The sequence below is a fragment of the Poecile atricapillus genome, chromosome Z (genome assembly GCF_030490865.1).
Source record: "Poecile atricapillus isolate bPoeAtr1 chromosome Z, bPoeAtr1.hap1, whole genome shotgun sequence".
NCBI lineage: Eukaryota > Metazoa > Chordata > Aves > Passeriformes > Paridae > Poecile > Poecile atricapillus.
In genome coordinates this window covers 123,062,668-123,078,996 of record NC_081289.1, presented here as the reverse complement: position 1 = coordinate 123,078,996, position 16,329 = coordinate 123,062,668, and positions in this window count along the sequence as shown.

Here is a 16,329-nt window from a genome sequence, read left to right as displayed (position 1 = left end):
AAGGCAGTAAGAGAAGGGGGATAACCCAGGGATTGGCAGCTAAACTATGAAAGGAAGAGTAGTGGGATGAAGGCAATAATGAAGATACAATGTCACAGTTATAGAGTCCTCTCTGAGGGATGGAGACATGATAGTGGCATCCTGTATTAATTACAAACTTTAAGCCTGCTTTACTGCAACACATGAGTCAGGAGGGTCAAAGGTATTTATTTATATGACCTACTGCACATACTAAGTAATTAAAGTTTGGCCATTCAGAGACACCCAAACATCTGTCAACAAGCACCCACACTTAAAAAACCCAGCCAAACCCCAGAAGTTTAAACCTTTATTAGCCACTAAGAAAACAAAGCCAGGAAAGCAGTTGAGGGAGATTTTAACCACATCTCTAACTTCCTTTCTCCATAGCTACAGTAATGGCTGTTAATTTGGTTTTGTATTTTACAATAACAGAAATGGTTGTATTTGGCAGACTTTTAGGTGGTATTAAAGATGGTAGATGGAGTAGCTGGACTTGATTACTTTTGTGGTAAAGGCCTGAATCTGCCTCCTCAATGATGAATTAGGAGATGCGATCACAAAGAGGGAAAGGGAGGGAAAAAGCCAAGTTAGAAAATACATCTTCTCTTTCTGCTTTGACTTTCATTTACAGCATTGTTGTTAGAGCAGACAGTGACTTCAAGATTTGGCTTTTATGAGTATTGAACTGTTCAAAAGCATTGTTTTACTCCGCCTGTTTTAGACTTGCATCAGTACTGCCAAAAAGAGTTATCTAGCCAGCTAAGACATAAGCTGAAGACACAGCAAGTAGACCAGAATGAAGAAGATGGTGGGGAATAAAAGAGTGTCTTGGTTTTGAACCAGTAATTAATAAAAGGGGAAAAAAAATTACTTATTTCTTGCTGTGAGATATGGATTAAAACAAGAGCAAACCAGGCATAAAACTTAAAAGGAATAAAGAAAGTTTATTGACAAACTACAAGAATAAGAACACCAGAATAAACTTCCAGAAAAACCTTTTCATTTCTTACTGCCCACCATTCCTTTGTTCACATGACAACAGAGACAAAAACTTTAGAATTTTGATGGTTTAAACAGTCCCAATTCCTTCTACAGTCTTTTCATCAGTCTCTGTAGAGAAACAGAAGTTCTTTTCTGTTAATTTATGGAGTTTCTCACAAGAAAACTATTTTTGTTATAGTTTTCCGTTTCCTTGATATCAGCTGCCCAGAGCTGCTGTTATCAAAGCCCACCCCTCCCATCCCACATCACTCTGAAATGTGTTATGGGTCATGAGTTTGGGGATAGCATTTTTAAGGATAAGTTATTCAAAGGCAAAAAAGTATTCTTCATCTGTTTCTGTGAGCTTCACTAGAAAACAGTTTTCTCATTGCCTCTCAAGGCTTCAAATCTCCCAGCACTTCACTATACCATAATTACTCTACTTTTTACTCAAATTTACACTTTGAACACTCTATTCCTCCCCATACTCCATCATGAATTAAAGCAGTTCTTTTCAGGACTTCATTGTCCATCCCCATAGTTTTAACAGAAACATATTTCAGCTTAATTAAAGCATCTTCTTAATTCTCTACCTTTCTTGACGCTTCTTTTCTTTCTTGCCACTAGTAGTTTATAAAGCCTCTTTTCATGTTGATCACTCTCCTTTTCTTTCTCTGGATAAAAAGATTAATCCGCAAGTCTCATCTGGGTAAGAAAGAGTTAAAATCCTGCCCAAGCTTTTGTAGATGGTTCGGTGATCTCTGCTGAACAGGAGCTGGAGCCGTCTGCGATGAAAAGTTCCTCATAGCTGCTCTGGAGAGCATGGTCACCGTCTCTGCTTGCAGCAGGCCCAGAGCTCTTCTCCTTCTTTACTCGGCAGTTTTCTGGTAAATTCCATCACGGCAAAACCTGCAGCCAAGCCAGGAACCGGCCTGGCCTAGCTTGGCTCGGAGCAAGCTCCCGCAGGCCCCATCTCCCGGCCGGGAGACACGGCAGGCCCAGCCCGGCCCCCGCCTGGCCACATGGCCTGGGCAGGGGACCGGAGGCCAGCCGGAGGTCGGCTACCTTTCACAGCCAAGAAACAAAGAGAACAAGAGAGTTCTGGTTTTTTTACTTTAAGGTGGGGTTCACAAGTTGATCCCACTTTTCAATGGCTAAAACTGCTGTCAATTCTCAGCAATGACCGATAATTGGTCAGGAGAAAAGACTCCAGGCAGTCCCCAGCAACTCCAACTTCCCTTAAAGGTAAAGTAACTCCATGACAAAGAGGCACTGGTAAAAAGATGTGATGGCAGGAATGCAAGTTGTCTTCCAGTAGCTGCATTTGCTGAAGCTGGAGGAAGAGTCAGTATCATGCGCACACAAATTACTGCTCTAGTCAGGGTGTTTCTTGGGACTAAGTAAAGAAGACCCAGAGGGGACACAGTAGATGTACTTGTTTGCCATACAGTCTTTTCTTGGTGCTTGGACAGGTACCTGGAGATCTTTCTAGCTTTAATCTTCTCTGACTTGTGTAGCTTGCACTGTTTAACAGTTTGTTGAACACTGATGTTTCCTAACTATTATTTTCCTGTCTGAGCTTCTCTCAGAGCAAATGCCTTTGGATATCAGATAATCAGATAATCTGAGCTGCTATTGCTATTACAGTTTGGTTCCATTACTATTATTATTCATTATTACTATTTGAATACCATGATTTGCCATGCCACTGGCTGTTTTTCTTTAAAGAACAATTACACTTTTATTTGAGCTGGAATGGATACAGGGTAAACATCAACTGGCCCTTATTGTCTTCCTTACCTTGAGGGGAAACATTAATTCATAACACAGCTGTAGAATGGTTTGGGTTGGAAAGGACCTTCAAAGCCATCTAGTTCCTACCTCCTTCTGCTGTGGACACAGACAATTTCCTCTAGACCAGGTTTCTTGAAATTGCATTCAACTTTGGCTTGAACATTTAAAGGGATGAAGGACCTACAACTTCTCTGGGAAACCTGTTCCAGTGCCTCACTAGTCTGGCTGTAAAAAGAAACAACAAAGATGTTTTCTTTTGATGTATCTTTTTTAGGACTAAATGATGTCTCTACCTTTCTTTTTTTCCCCAGTGTTCAAAATAGTCGCTCTGTCTGGACTTCCACACAGGATGTCAATCCCTGCATTTCTCTTAATCACATGCGCTCTTCTCTTACATTTAATATATTTAATTTCTCATTCTGCAATCTAATAAGTAGTTCCAATCTGATTGATTGTATATCTTCTTCATACAAACTGATCTGGATATTTGTACTTTGAACAATTTGAGACATGTTTCAGTTCCTCAGGCCAGGGCTCCCTTGGTGGGAAGCTCAGCCTCCTCACTCTGTTGGGTTTGTAGGAAAAGCCAGATGATTTGGTATAAAAATATTGTTTAAAAAAAGAATGCCAAAGACTTTTCAATTTTGTAAATTTTTTGTTTCTTTCATCTGGAAATAGAAGACATTTCAGTGACATTACATAGAAATGCAATGAAAATGGGTTTTGTGCTTTTTGTTTTTTTTTTCTCAGAGGTCAGAGGAAAATATTTTTGTTTCATTTTGAAAATGAAAATTTTGGAATCTTTTAAAGAATATAAACATTACTGGGCAGTATCAAACTCATTTTGCTGGAATACTATGACTGGTAAAGTGCAAAAAAGCAATGGGAGCTCTTACGCCTTCGATGTAGAAGACAAAAGGGTTTCAGGGACCCAAGAGGAATAAATTGATGCTTAACTATGGACTAGTGACTGTTTTGTAATTAGGATTTATACTGCCACGAAAGAAGCAGTTTCTCAAATTTAGATACCTGAATACATTTTAGCACTTGCGAACTCTACCAATAAGAGCAGCAGCTGCAGCCTGGAGAGAAATGGAAGGTGAAGTTGTAGAGGAGCAGGAGACTGCTGGGTGGGAGTCTGTGGTGATGGGTTTGTTTGACACAGATTGGTGGCTCAGAAAAGTGCTGTAAATAATTTTAGCAGACTGTAGTCAATGATGGAGGTGTGAAACAAGTTAAGAAAAAATAAGGTTGAGAAATGCATACTCTGTGATGCAAATGTGTTTTCGTGATCTCTACAGTTGTGAAACATGAGGATCCTAGGAGAGGTCACAGTAAATGTGAAAGAGATGTAGAACACAAAAGCTTTCAGGGGCTTCAGTAAGAGGTAAATAGTTTGTTTTGTTCCTTCTTTCTGTTCTAATTTCCCTGCTTTTCTTCTCTTCCTAATTTAGTTACTATTTTCTTCTTAGCTATCTTCATCATTTGTCACTTGGCCTCCTTTGAGTGCCCCAATTAAAATCTAACTACATTTTTGGATTGAAAAAAATATTTTCCCTAGTACATTTTCCTTAGACAGTGTAATATGGCTTGAAATGTTTTTGGTATATGACAAAATCTAATTGAAATGTTGTATTAAGTATGTATTAGTAGTTTCAAGTTGTCTTCCCACTGGCTTCTGAATATATACATCACAGAGGTCATTTATTTTCTCATCTTCTTCCTTCAAAAATTACTAACATTTAAATCAAAGCAATAGTTTCTATGCCTTTATCTTTGATCACCTCTTTTCTGCATGCTTTTTACTTCAATTTTCTTCCATTTTGCAACTGCCACTGCTCATGACAGCGGTTGGTTTTAATTTATACTTAGAATTCAGAGTTCCCATGAGATATTTTGATTCTAATATGGAATCATCTTTGTGAAAGGGCATAATTTAAATCTTCTGCAAGCTCTTGCAATTACAACAGGGAGGGAAGTAATATTTTGAGTATATTCCAGTATTCATCAAGTACGTAACTTTGGGCTTCCATCAAAGTAGTGTTTGGAGCAGCACAGATACTCTGAAATACAGTGTAATACATCTGTTAAATCACTTCTTTCTTCTTTTTAACCTTCAGATAGTTTGGTTTGTTTGTTTATGTGTTTGCTTTTAAAGGAAATCAAGAAAATTCTGCAATTCATTTGTAGTATATATATGGTATAGTTTCTTTTCCAGTATAGTAATTTCAGTCAGTACGAGCTTCTACTCTTCTCATTAACACTGTCAGGATGTGCATTCGGTTTGCTTTCTGGTAACCAAGGTGAGGGAGGAGCAGGCAAGACTAAAACATCATGCCGGAGGTAGCGATTTGGCTGCTACAGAAGGCAACAAGATCTGTTTAAATCAAAACTGAATTACAACCTAATTTTTATTCAATGGCTTTATATAAACATAAAGTACAGACATAGCATTGTGCAACTTTCATAAATCAAGTAGATGAAAGCATTCTATATTTCAATTTCAAAAACATAGACCTAAACCCCAGAAATTCAACTACTTGCAGATACATTTCAGATAATTTTCTGATTTTAGTTCCACTTCCTGTACAGCTTCCCGAATTTTCTGCTTAAATACTGTTTCACCATTTTGGCATGAATATTTCATCAGTTTGGAAAGTATTTCAGGGTATTTCCACTAAAAGAAGAAAATGAAGATGCAGCAAGGTATTTTATGATGCAATTCAGGGATTTTAGAGAGGTTGAGCATATTTCTCTGAGTATATTTGAACGCAAGTAACAGAAGCAAATTTCTCTTTTCTCAGTTCCCAGCCTTTTTCAGCACAGAGAGCCCAAAAGCTGCTTTGATTTTGTTCACGGTCCTGTTCCTGCCACTCTTTTGCTGGCTGTATCTTGCTTTTTTTTGCCTACTTGTTTTTCTGCATCTGCAGAGATTCCCTTCACTGGTATGTTTGTTAAAACCACATGTAAAAATCACGTGTGTGAATGACTACACACTCTCATATACATTGTTCTGCATACAAATCAATCCGACATATCTGAGCCATTTTCCACCCTTGGGGAGATCTCATGGGACCCTACAGTTCAACAGTTGCCCCATGAGTGGCTTAGTCCTTATGTGACAGATTTGCTGCTATTTTAGCCATTGCTGAGCAACAGGGTCCCTCCAAATTGTTTCCTGAAATAGGCTGCATGGAGGATAATTGTTGTGCCAGCAGCTTCATCAAAGGAATTGCCCACAGATCAAAGACTCATTCACTGGGAACTTAACTGATGGAGAACTACAGAATATTCCTTATGGCAGAATACAAAATATTTCTTACATTAAGAAATCAAGTAGAACACAAGGTTTGAGTTCTACTACTAGGCTTGCTCTTCAGTGAGCACTGGATTATCTAAATAAATGCCTCATATTTGAATGACCTTTTATACTAAAAATTTCAGGTCAGCTTTCCTAATTTTTACCATTATGTGTCTAGTGCATTTGATTGTTTTCATTACTTAATTCTGAAATTTTATTGAACTACAGGCAAATAGTACTTAAGGATAGAATTAGGATCCAGGCTGCCCATGTGCTGCCAGTTTACAGAGATATTTCAATGGTGACAATGTGTTGAGACCAAGTGCAGCATTGCCTTAAAGCTTGCTGCAGGTAGTTCTGCTTTGGTAGACTCCCCATGGTTTAAATTTTCAAGAGTCAAAATTTACTCAATTAGTTTTTAAATTTTGTTTTCTGCTGGAATTTTAAAGGGCTGTTTTGTAGGTTCTTCTCTCCTGACACCCTTTTCTGCCAGCCTTTATTTATGACACACATTTGAATTGTGTATAGGGAAGTTTCCTTCCTAAACAGAGAACACTCCTTATGGCTGGATTTATGTTTTCCTCTGGCTCTCATATGAAGAAGTATTTTTGTCACTGAATGTTATAAGATAGCTTGAAACTGCTTAGACAAGCAGTTATTTAATTATTTTATTTCCAGAGACTTAGCAGTAAATATGAAATGCATACTAATCCTTGAAGCATGTCTTCTTTTTGGTTATGAGCTCCATTTAAGTCATACCAGTAAGGTAATCTGTTCCCTTGTGATGTTACTTACCATGGAAAAGGCAAATTCATACTTTCCATGTAATGCTATTATCTATCATGGGTAGGGATCTTGTATTTTATGTGTTTATTCACTTATATTTTTTTTTTAGAATTTACATTTTTGCTTCCTGCAAGGTAATGAGCAGGCAGTTTTTAAATTTTAGATCAGATATGCCTAGGTAATATATATTCCTTTATCTTATTTCTTTCAAGGTTCTGTCTCTGAATGCCGCTAAAAAAAAGCATTATAGTGTTCTGCTTATTTTTATCAAAACCAGAAACCTCTGAGGCAGTGAGGGATTCATTTTATGCCCTGTATCACAATTTTGTGTTGTCACTGTTGATATGACAACATGATGACATGAAGTTTAGATTGATATTAAGAAAAAGTTTCTTCATCAACAGGGCTGTCAAGCATTGGAACTGCCCAGGCTGCCCAGGGAAGTGTCTGAGTCACCATCCCTAGAGGTTTTTGAAAGATGTGTAGATGTGGTACTCAGGGACATGGTTTAATGGTGGGCTTGGCAGTGCTGGGTTAACAGTTGGACTCAATGATCTTAAGGGTCTTTTCCAGCCTAAATGATTCTACAGTTTCCAGGCTGTGTTTATCTAGATTGTTATTTAGGACAAGATTAATCTGACCTCTTAGTGTGTGTGGGAAATGAGAAAGAGTTTTGGATTCCCTTTGTTGCCCCCAGCTGTTACTACCAGTATAGTGAGTAGAGTATGTGTGAGCAGATGGAAGTGAAGCAGTGGAAGGGGCAAAGCTGTTACTATAATGTACTGCATACCTCCTGTAGAGTCACTGCTTTCTATCACAACATACTTCTCTGACAGAGGTGGTGCTCAAGTATTAGCTCCACCCTGGTGACATGCCAGGTTATGTCACAGTAAAATAGCATACTTATAAGACTGCCTTTTTTTTCCCAGAGTTGTGCAAGAAAGTGAAAGACAAAAATCAGAGTACTATGCTCTCTGATGATATGATTCTTTTGGTGGAAATATTATCTACCTACTGCTTTTATTGGATAGGTTGTGTCAGGATCAGAACTGTCCTTTTCCTGTTGGAAAAAGAGCTCCTCAGAAACTAAAATGGAAAGAGATTTTTTTCAAATGGTAAGAGAAATTTTCCAGTGGTGGTATCTGGTCCATGCTTCTCTAGCAAAGTAAACTATGCTATGCACAAGTCTTGGTTATGTTGATGTAATGCCTCCAGGATTTTGACCTGTCCCCAGCAGACAAGAGTAGCATTTACATGAAATATTCCAGCTACCTCTGTCGTTTGGTCTGTTCCACTTCTCACTGTGGCATAGCCCTCATGTCTGTTCTGTCCTTTCAATGGGAATATTGATGAAGATGGGCTGGGTCACTATAGCAGCCCTTTCCTGACTATAAATTTCTATACAAGGGCAATTTTTATGTAAAAAGGGGTTCTTCCTGGAACGATACAAACCCAGATGTTGCAATGGCAGAGAAACATATGCTAGTGAGGAATGAGACAGCACTGGATTATCATAATTTGTTTTCCAGTGCAAACTAGTGGAAACACTAGTGCTCTCAAAAATAAAAATTAAATGCTGAGATACATGAGTCAACTCAATGGAGAATTAGGATATTATTGGCATTGGCTCTGTAGTCATTGTACTGTGGAACAGAAGGGTGCAGGCATGTGATGACAAACGACTAAAGAACAAAATTTCCTAGCTGGATTATGGTACTTCCTTGTAGGGAGTATTGTCTGGTTCTCCCACCAAACTTGGGGGATTCAGAATTGTTTCCATCATTCCAGATTATTCAGAATGATTATTTAATTGTGGAAGACTCTTAAAATGGATCATTCTGACAGGATGTTTCAGCTGATAGAGATGGCTTTAGAACATACTCAGTTTCCTAAAGTAAAATTGAAACCATCTAATTTTGATTGGAAAGTTTGACTGTATCTTAGGACACAAAATATTAAAAAAACCCAACAAACACCTAGGTACTTACTTTAAACTTTTTCTGCAGTGTTTTAAAATATATTTGCTACATTTTCTGAAGTTTTTAAAATCTTCAGTCAGGATCAGCAACAGGCACTACTGCAAAAGACAGCAGAACAGCCCTGCATTCACTTACAGAACTCCCAGTGCTTCAAGGCTATTTGTACAGGCAGATATTTGTGCCAGCAGTAAGATTCTTGCAGGACTGTGCCCTCAGACAAGAAGTAATACATCAAACAGAATAGAAAGAACATGTGAAACATAAATGATCTTGCCATACATTTGTTTCTATTGTTAATATAGATGAGGATGTTTATAGCATCTAAAGGACTACATTTTTGGCTTCAGCACAACAAGCTGTTTTATGTATGAGCTGTATGTAATTACACTGAAAACAAACTTTGCTTCAAGAACATTTTTGGCTCCACTGTGCAATAACACAAAGGGCCTTTGTTATGCTCTCATCAGTGTTATTTATGGATTGCAAAGGACTTACTAAAGGACAGTTTCATCTGATGGTATTCATCCACTGACCCAAATTTTGATGTAGTGACTTATATTCATATTAATCGTAATTACTAATATGATCAACCAGACAAAGATTTCTGAAACTAGAAATGGGATTGCTCTATAGATTGAGACCTGGAACAGCAGTACAGAATGGTGTTTCAGATCCAAGGCTTTGAATGTGCCAGGATGGAAAATGCTACAAAAGGTTTTGCATAATTCGCATCAATTATAATCATCTTCACTTGAATTGAAAATGAAGCTCTTGGTCTCTTAAAGAGGGGAGGAAAAAAAAAAAGTTGCAGAGAGGGGGCTAAGTGGATCTTGGGAAAAGGAATCCCAGAGCAAAGTGGATTTGTGAATATCTGCCAGAAGCTCCTGTAGGACATGATGAAGCTAGGTAAGGGCACTGTGCATTCCTCTGACTTTCCAAAACCATCATTAAAGGATTATTTTTAGAAATCCTACTTTGTCCAGGTTTTTCCTGCCTGACCTGCAGGACTTGGGAAGCATTCAGTGACAACTTTCTGTTCTTCTCCAAACTCAGTGTGACTACAGGCAAGCTCTTTAAGGCCATAGTCAGACCTCTTGCTGTCAGTACAAACCTTTGATTTTGCAACATCTGTGGCATCTACATATACGAGTGTGCCACTCAGCAATTCAGAGCACTATTTATACAAGACTGGAAGATCCAGCTTCCAGAAGCACTAGTGGACCAAGTATTTATGCTGGTGAAGTAAACTTAAATGAGCCAGTCTGAATGCTGCCCCAGTTCATTCTTTTGCTTTGGCCTCCCAGATGCAAAATAGATGGTCAGAGTTTTTTTACCTCACTGGGTTCCTGTAAAATTAAAGGCTTTAAAAGTATATGAATCATGGAGATATTGCAAGAAGGGATGTTATATAAATGTAATCTAATTATATAAGCTTCTTCAGAAGAATTACACTTTCATTACCATAGCCTTCTGCTGCGTCCCTGTTTATTCATACTATTAGTCGTCGTAGAGACTAGATGCTATTTCAGATGATGAATCCCAGTCCTATTTTCTTTGCTTAATGAACAATTTTTTTGGGTCATGCGAACTGTTTGGTCACATTGATTTAATCCATAGTTGCAAACACTGGGTGCTTCTAAACATCAGGGCTAGTTTCCTGAAATGCTAAATTTCTCTGCTGTAGCATCTTTCCTCTTGAAATTTCCCAGATCTACTGTGACCTGTAGTTAACATTTAACTCGAAGTTTGTTATCACCCTACAGAAATGGCAACAGACATTGTTTGGATAGAAGGAGGTACTTGTAAACTCAGGAAATAAGCAGAACAAATTGGCATTATCATCAAGACACTGTTTACAAACTATTCCTTGGCATCAGGCCGTTCTTTAGTATTGACCAAATAGGTAGCTATAAAAATTAAATGTCAATTTACTCTTAACCAACAGGAGTAGATTCTGAGCAGGTTCTCCTTGTTTTGCATGCTCAAGGACGTTGTTCTGTTGTTTCCTTTAGAAACCGCTGAGGGGCAGCAGGTTTTCACATGGAAATGGCCTTTCATGTGTAAGGAAATCTGGAGCTGTGAGTATTATACATTTGATTATTTTAATGAATTCCATGCATCAGCTCACTAAAGGTTATAACAAAAGTTTCACTGTGTGCTCCTGTAAATGAATGTGATTTTTGCTTGTTTATGAAATCGTGATGTATTTTTTCTCCATGAGAAAAAAAACCTGAACAATGTCCTACAAGTGTCTGCACAGCCCTGTTTATGGCTGTAGGGTGCCTTTAAGATTGAATTAATGGGTAAGTCTGTCACAGGCGCAGCACACATTTTGGCACTACTTTTAGAAAGGAGGCCAGGATATAGGACAAAAGAATGAGAAGAGCTTTGATTTATTAGTTAGATTTATTACAATTAACCAGCTTACTGATGGAATAGGCTATGTTACTCAGAAATCTCTGTGTGCTTCAGTACATAACTAACCAGACATCCTAATAAAACAGCTCTTGTTCTATTCAGACTATTAAGCTTGTGCCATGAACAAAGACATAGTAAAGACATATCCAGCAACGAATGCAGTACATTCTTGCTTCTAGTACCTCTGCTTTAACTACCTTATGTTATTGTCTCTTGGCTTTGATCCTGGCTACCCAGATGTGCTACAGGGACTCACACCAGCCCACAGGTCTGGAGTGAAGCATTTTGGTGTGTCAGCATTGGATGCTCACCTGTGTGATCTGCCCAACTCTCAACAGCTCAAGGGAATAGTGATTTAGGTCCATGATCTTTTCCACATATAACAGTGAGAACAGAATAGCTAATCAGATTGGCAGAGGACTTCTGCATAGCTTATGCATGAAGATTTGAACCAAGGGACAAATCCTTTTCCAGCCAAATGATTTTCTTCACGCACTTTGAAAAATGCTAGCAATTATTATTTGGACATACACCTATGTCCTTTCTGTCCTCAGCTGAGGACAACTTCCAGACACAGCTTTTCTGTAATAAGTCAGGGTACTCTAAGCTAAGTATTCTGCTAAAAATTACAGGTAAAAATCAAAAGTCTGACTTGCTATGCTGTTACACCTTGAGCAGTTTGTAACAGTTCTATTAAGCATAGAAGTAAAGCATGAACAGAATCTTTAATTTAATTCTTTGCATTCATACTCCTATGCAGCTGTTCTTCCACAGACTAACACGACAAAACTGATAAGCTATTTTAATTTTCTAGCTAAAGGTAACTGGAGTACAGGCTGTCCTGGCCATGCTCTCACACCTTTGCAATGTTTTATATTCCCACATGTGGGAAGAAGCTGATAGGTAAGAGTCAGGTGTATCATTATGATACACAAAGATTGCTTCATTCCTAGGCAAAACTGCTAATCCTCTTTGTGCCCCTTTGTGCCTCGGTATCACTGTGAACTGAATGGAGCACGTACAGCTCCAGGTCTGAAAAAAAATCTGCAGCAAATTGTCTTCAGGTCAATGGTGCAAATACTAATTAACTTTAAGAGTCCTGTCTGCCTAGAAGAACCAGCAGAACCAGTCACATTAAACATAGGTGTAGCAGTATGAAAGAATGGTGGAATAACAATGATTTGTCTGAGACAATAATCCTCATATGAATAGAAGCATTAGGAAAAGCACTAGAAGATTTAAAGAATATAGCCTCAGTTTGCTGTTCAGTTATGGGACAGTCTTGCCAACATAATTGAGAGAAACCTTTCAAGGTCTTCCTTTGCAGAAAGCAGTGGCTGTAGAAGACATGGCTCTTCATGCCTATCACATCTAAATTCTGCCTGGTTGTGTGATAGATGCAGTGCTGTACACCTTTTATATTGCATACAGTGCCTCTTTGCCTCTGTCCTGTCCCTGTTCCAACCTCTCTGTCTTTTGTCCCATTCTCTATAATTTAAAATGCTTGTCTACACAGTATGCTATTTGATTTTTTTTTTTTTAAGAGGAGATCAGACTTGGCCATTTTCAAAGAAAAGAGGAAGTAAAATAAGACTAAAATGTTGAACACCTGGAGACTTAATAGCTTTTACAGTTCTTGTGAAGAAGACACTTCCTTGTTAAGTAGCAAATACAGTTGTTATTAAGCCTGTTCTGAAGTTAAATTGGAATTAACAGCTCTTCTGGTTTCTGTCCGTGTATGCAGACCTGAAAAGCCATTACAGGGCTGATCCTGAGTGCTGCCGCCGTGCACAGAGCCATCTGGAGGCAGTGTTCGCACAGGTTGCTTCATGCCTGTGCTTGTAAAGTAGAATTTTCCTGAGATTTCATCGTACAGAAAAAATCTGAGAAAAAATTATATACTGGGAAGCATGAATAATTTTTTTAAAAAGCCTTTGCCTTCATAGGATACACCTTTGATTTTCCATGGATTTGTAATACTGTGATGTTCTTGTGAAGTGCTTTTTTAGAAAAAACCCTTGTAGGAAGAGCCAGCAGAAAGAACATGCAAAATTTCAGGCATGGGAAAGAAAAACACTGCTGCTTGACCTTAAGTATGGTGGAGTCTTTCTATTCTTGTTTTTCCTCTTGCATAGAACTGACCTGTTTTTTGTTTGTTTGATTGGTTGATTGACTGATTATAAATAAAAACTAACCATGGAACTTCCTTCCCATGTTACACTTGATCAGTTTCTTCAATTGAACAGAAACAATAACATGCAAATGTTTGCAAATCACTGCTACAAAGCGCTCTTCAACCACTCAGTGACAACTGGTAATGCTTGTAAAGCTTAATTTGATTGATGCATGTTTGTTGTTGCTTTGTTGATTCTGAGATAAGTCATACTTCTCCGCATGCCAAACAAACACTTACCAATCTGATTTGAAATTCATACTCTTCACTCTGATTGCGTCAAGTCCTATTACCCAAATTTGTTTTTCTTTCAGATACACAACTTTACTAGACATAGAAGCTCTGAGGTGTAGCTGACCAAAACATGTGGAAAGTCCATCTTCAGATTCCTAATGTTGGGATGTAACTGATTGCTGTTTATCTCAGGAGTTGTACATGAAGTAGTTCACACCACTGACAAAATTCAGTATCATGATTTCATAAAATTTATGTCAAAATACCTTCTATCTGAATAAAGTGGAACATAAGAAAAAGTTAACAAATAACTTTTTAATGAAGCAAGCTTCTGAAATAATGTATTTTACCATAATATTCTGCCTGTCCTATTTCACTGGTGTCTATATGTAATTTAATGCAGGATTAAAGTAGATTAATTTATGTTCAATATTTTATGAAGTCAATGGAGCAGAACAAGACAAATACATTAATCCACTTCTTTCAATATTTAGATTTAAAAAATATCACTGAACCTGCCTTTGCATTTGGGAATGCAATGTTGAAAGATAAGGCAGAGCCACAAACTGCTTTAGGAAGAAATTTGTGGCACCTGAAGATGCCAGATTTAGTAGGATTCTTAGAAAACTTCATTTTCAAAAGAAAAAGATGGGGGGGAAACCTGTGTTTTTTGCAAAAATCTGTGGGTTTTGTTACTAACTCACAATATTCCCTCTTTACAACACCCTCCTTGCTATACTTACACAGTATGTGGTTTACAGATAAATCAGGCCACAACCTGACCATTACACAGGGAGGTTTTTAGGCCATTTTTTGTACAAAATTCTTGGAAATTTCAGAGCTGACTTAAATATGTAGCTATTTCCTCATGTGTAGTGCAGATAGCTAGTAGCTTCTGAAGTTTATGGTTTATTCAGGTCCCTCTTGTCCTGACATTCAGTGTCGTAAGATTTATTCTTTAGATTTTAGAAAAGTCACAGGCTTTGGATTTTCATTTCTGGATCAGATCACTTCTGCTCACAGGTAAAGAAACACAGGAGATAGGAAGCTCTGGATAAAGATCTGATGGAAGTAATTTCTGGTAATATGATGAATCACATAAGTAAGTGGTATGTCTGGGTATATGATGAATCACAGACTCAGAGGAAAGAATGAATGATCAGGGTCTGATTGAGAGAGAAGGAATGTACATAAATCTTCAACTGTATAACAGATTTTAGCAAAGGAAGAAATTCTTCATATCTCCATGTCTCTAATAAGCTGTAAAGAAATAATGGAGGAAAAAAAAAATTAAAACAGAAAGAATAAATTTCATCAAGGAATATTAAAATAGGAAAATTTTGTTAAGAGAGAAATAACTAGACATGATCCTTGTGGGTCCCTTCCAACTCTAAGTATTTTGTGTTTCTGTAATTGGAGACACTGAACTAACCTGGCGTTGTCATGGAAGCTACATCATCAGATTTATTTCCAAGCAGCTTAAGCAAACACCTTATCCTACAAATAAATGATCCTTAGGGTACTAAATACAGGAGCTAGCCTTCTAAAGCACCTTTCACTTCTATTTAAGTTTTCAGGCAGGCTTTCTAGGGAAACAAATTTCCTAGGACTGTGCTGTTGGCCTTTCTTATTTCTTTAACAAGTCTTGTAATTAACCATTAGAAACATATGGAAATCTAACAGTTTCCTTATGCCTAAGATGTTACACAGAAAGAAACAGGAAAGAAAGATTGGTAGCTTGGTTGGCTTTGCTGGTTGGTTTTTTGGGGGTTTTGGGGATTTTTTTTTGAGGCAGGGGCTGTTGGTTTTTTTTTAATAAGCCCAGCCTGTAATACGAATAAAACAGGGAATGTTTATTTCACCCCACTCTTGAGCCAGCTCTCATTTTCCATGTCTTCAAATGGCCTTTGAGTATTTCTGATCATAATGTGTTAAAATTCACCCTTTTCAAAATGGGTATCAAAATTCAAAATCATATCTTCATAAATACCAGGTTTGTCAGTATTCTGTGTTGTGAAGGCATTCATTTCAATACAAATTTTTGCATGTTATATAGTAGGTCCAGCTACTTATATAGTGTATGATGGTCAAGCAGCATTTTATGGCACAAGAAGTCCCTAAACAGGTAATGATTGTTCAAAACATTTCAGTAGCGGTTGCAGCCTTTGTGTTAAGCCACCTAACCATGCATATGTCCTTAATGTTACATGCATTGGCACTCCTGTTTTACATATTTTGCAATATTCCACTCTCTGCAGAGGTAATGTTGAGAAGCATTTAGGAGGGAAAGGAGTTTTTAAAGCATATGAAGTATATATACTCACATAGACATTTTCTAAATAATTTGCATTTTAAAATATTTACTTTCTTGATTTGTCTGCTTTTGACTTTCAGGCAAAATTTCTAGCTAGTAAGTGTTTTCATATGTCTTAAACCTGGGGAAGGGAGGCTTAAATCTGTCTGCCAATAACAGTCTGAAATGGATACCTGAAGTTTCTCATTGAAGTGTTGCACATATGTTCCCTGAACTGCAGAATACCAGCATGGATAGAAATAAGCTTATACATAAAAAGCAGTCTAACTAAATCTTTCAACACTAACTGTGAGAATGAGATTTTCAAAATGGGTGGAAATTCATTCTG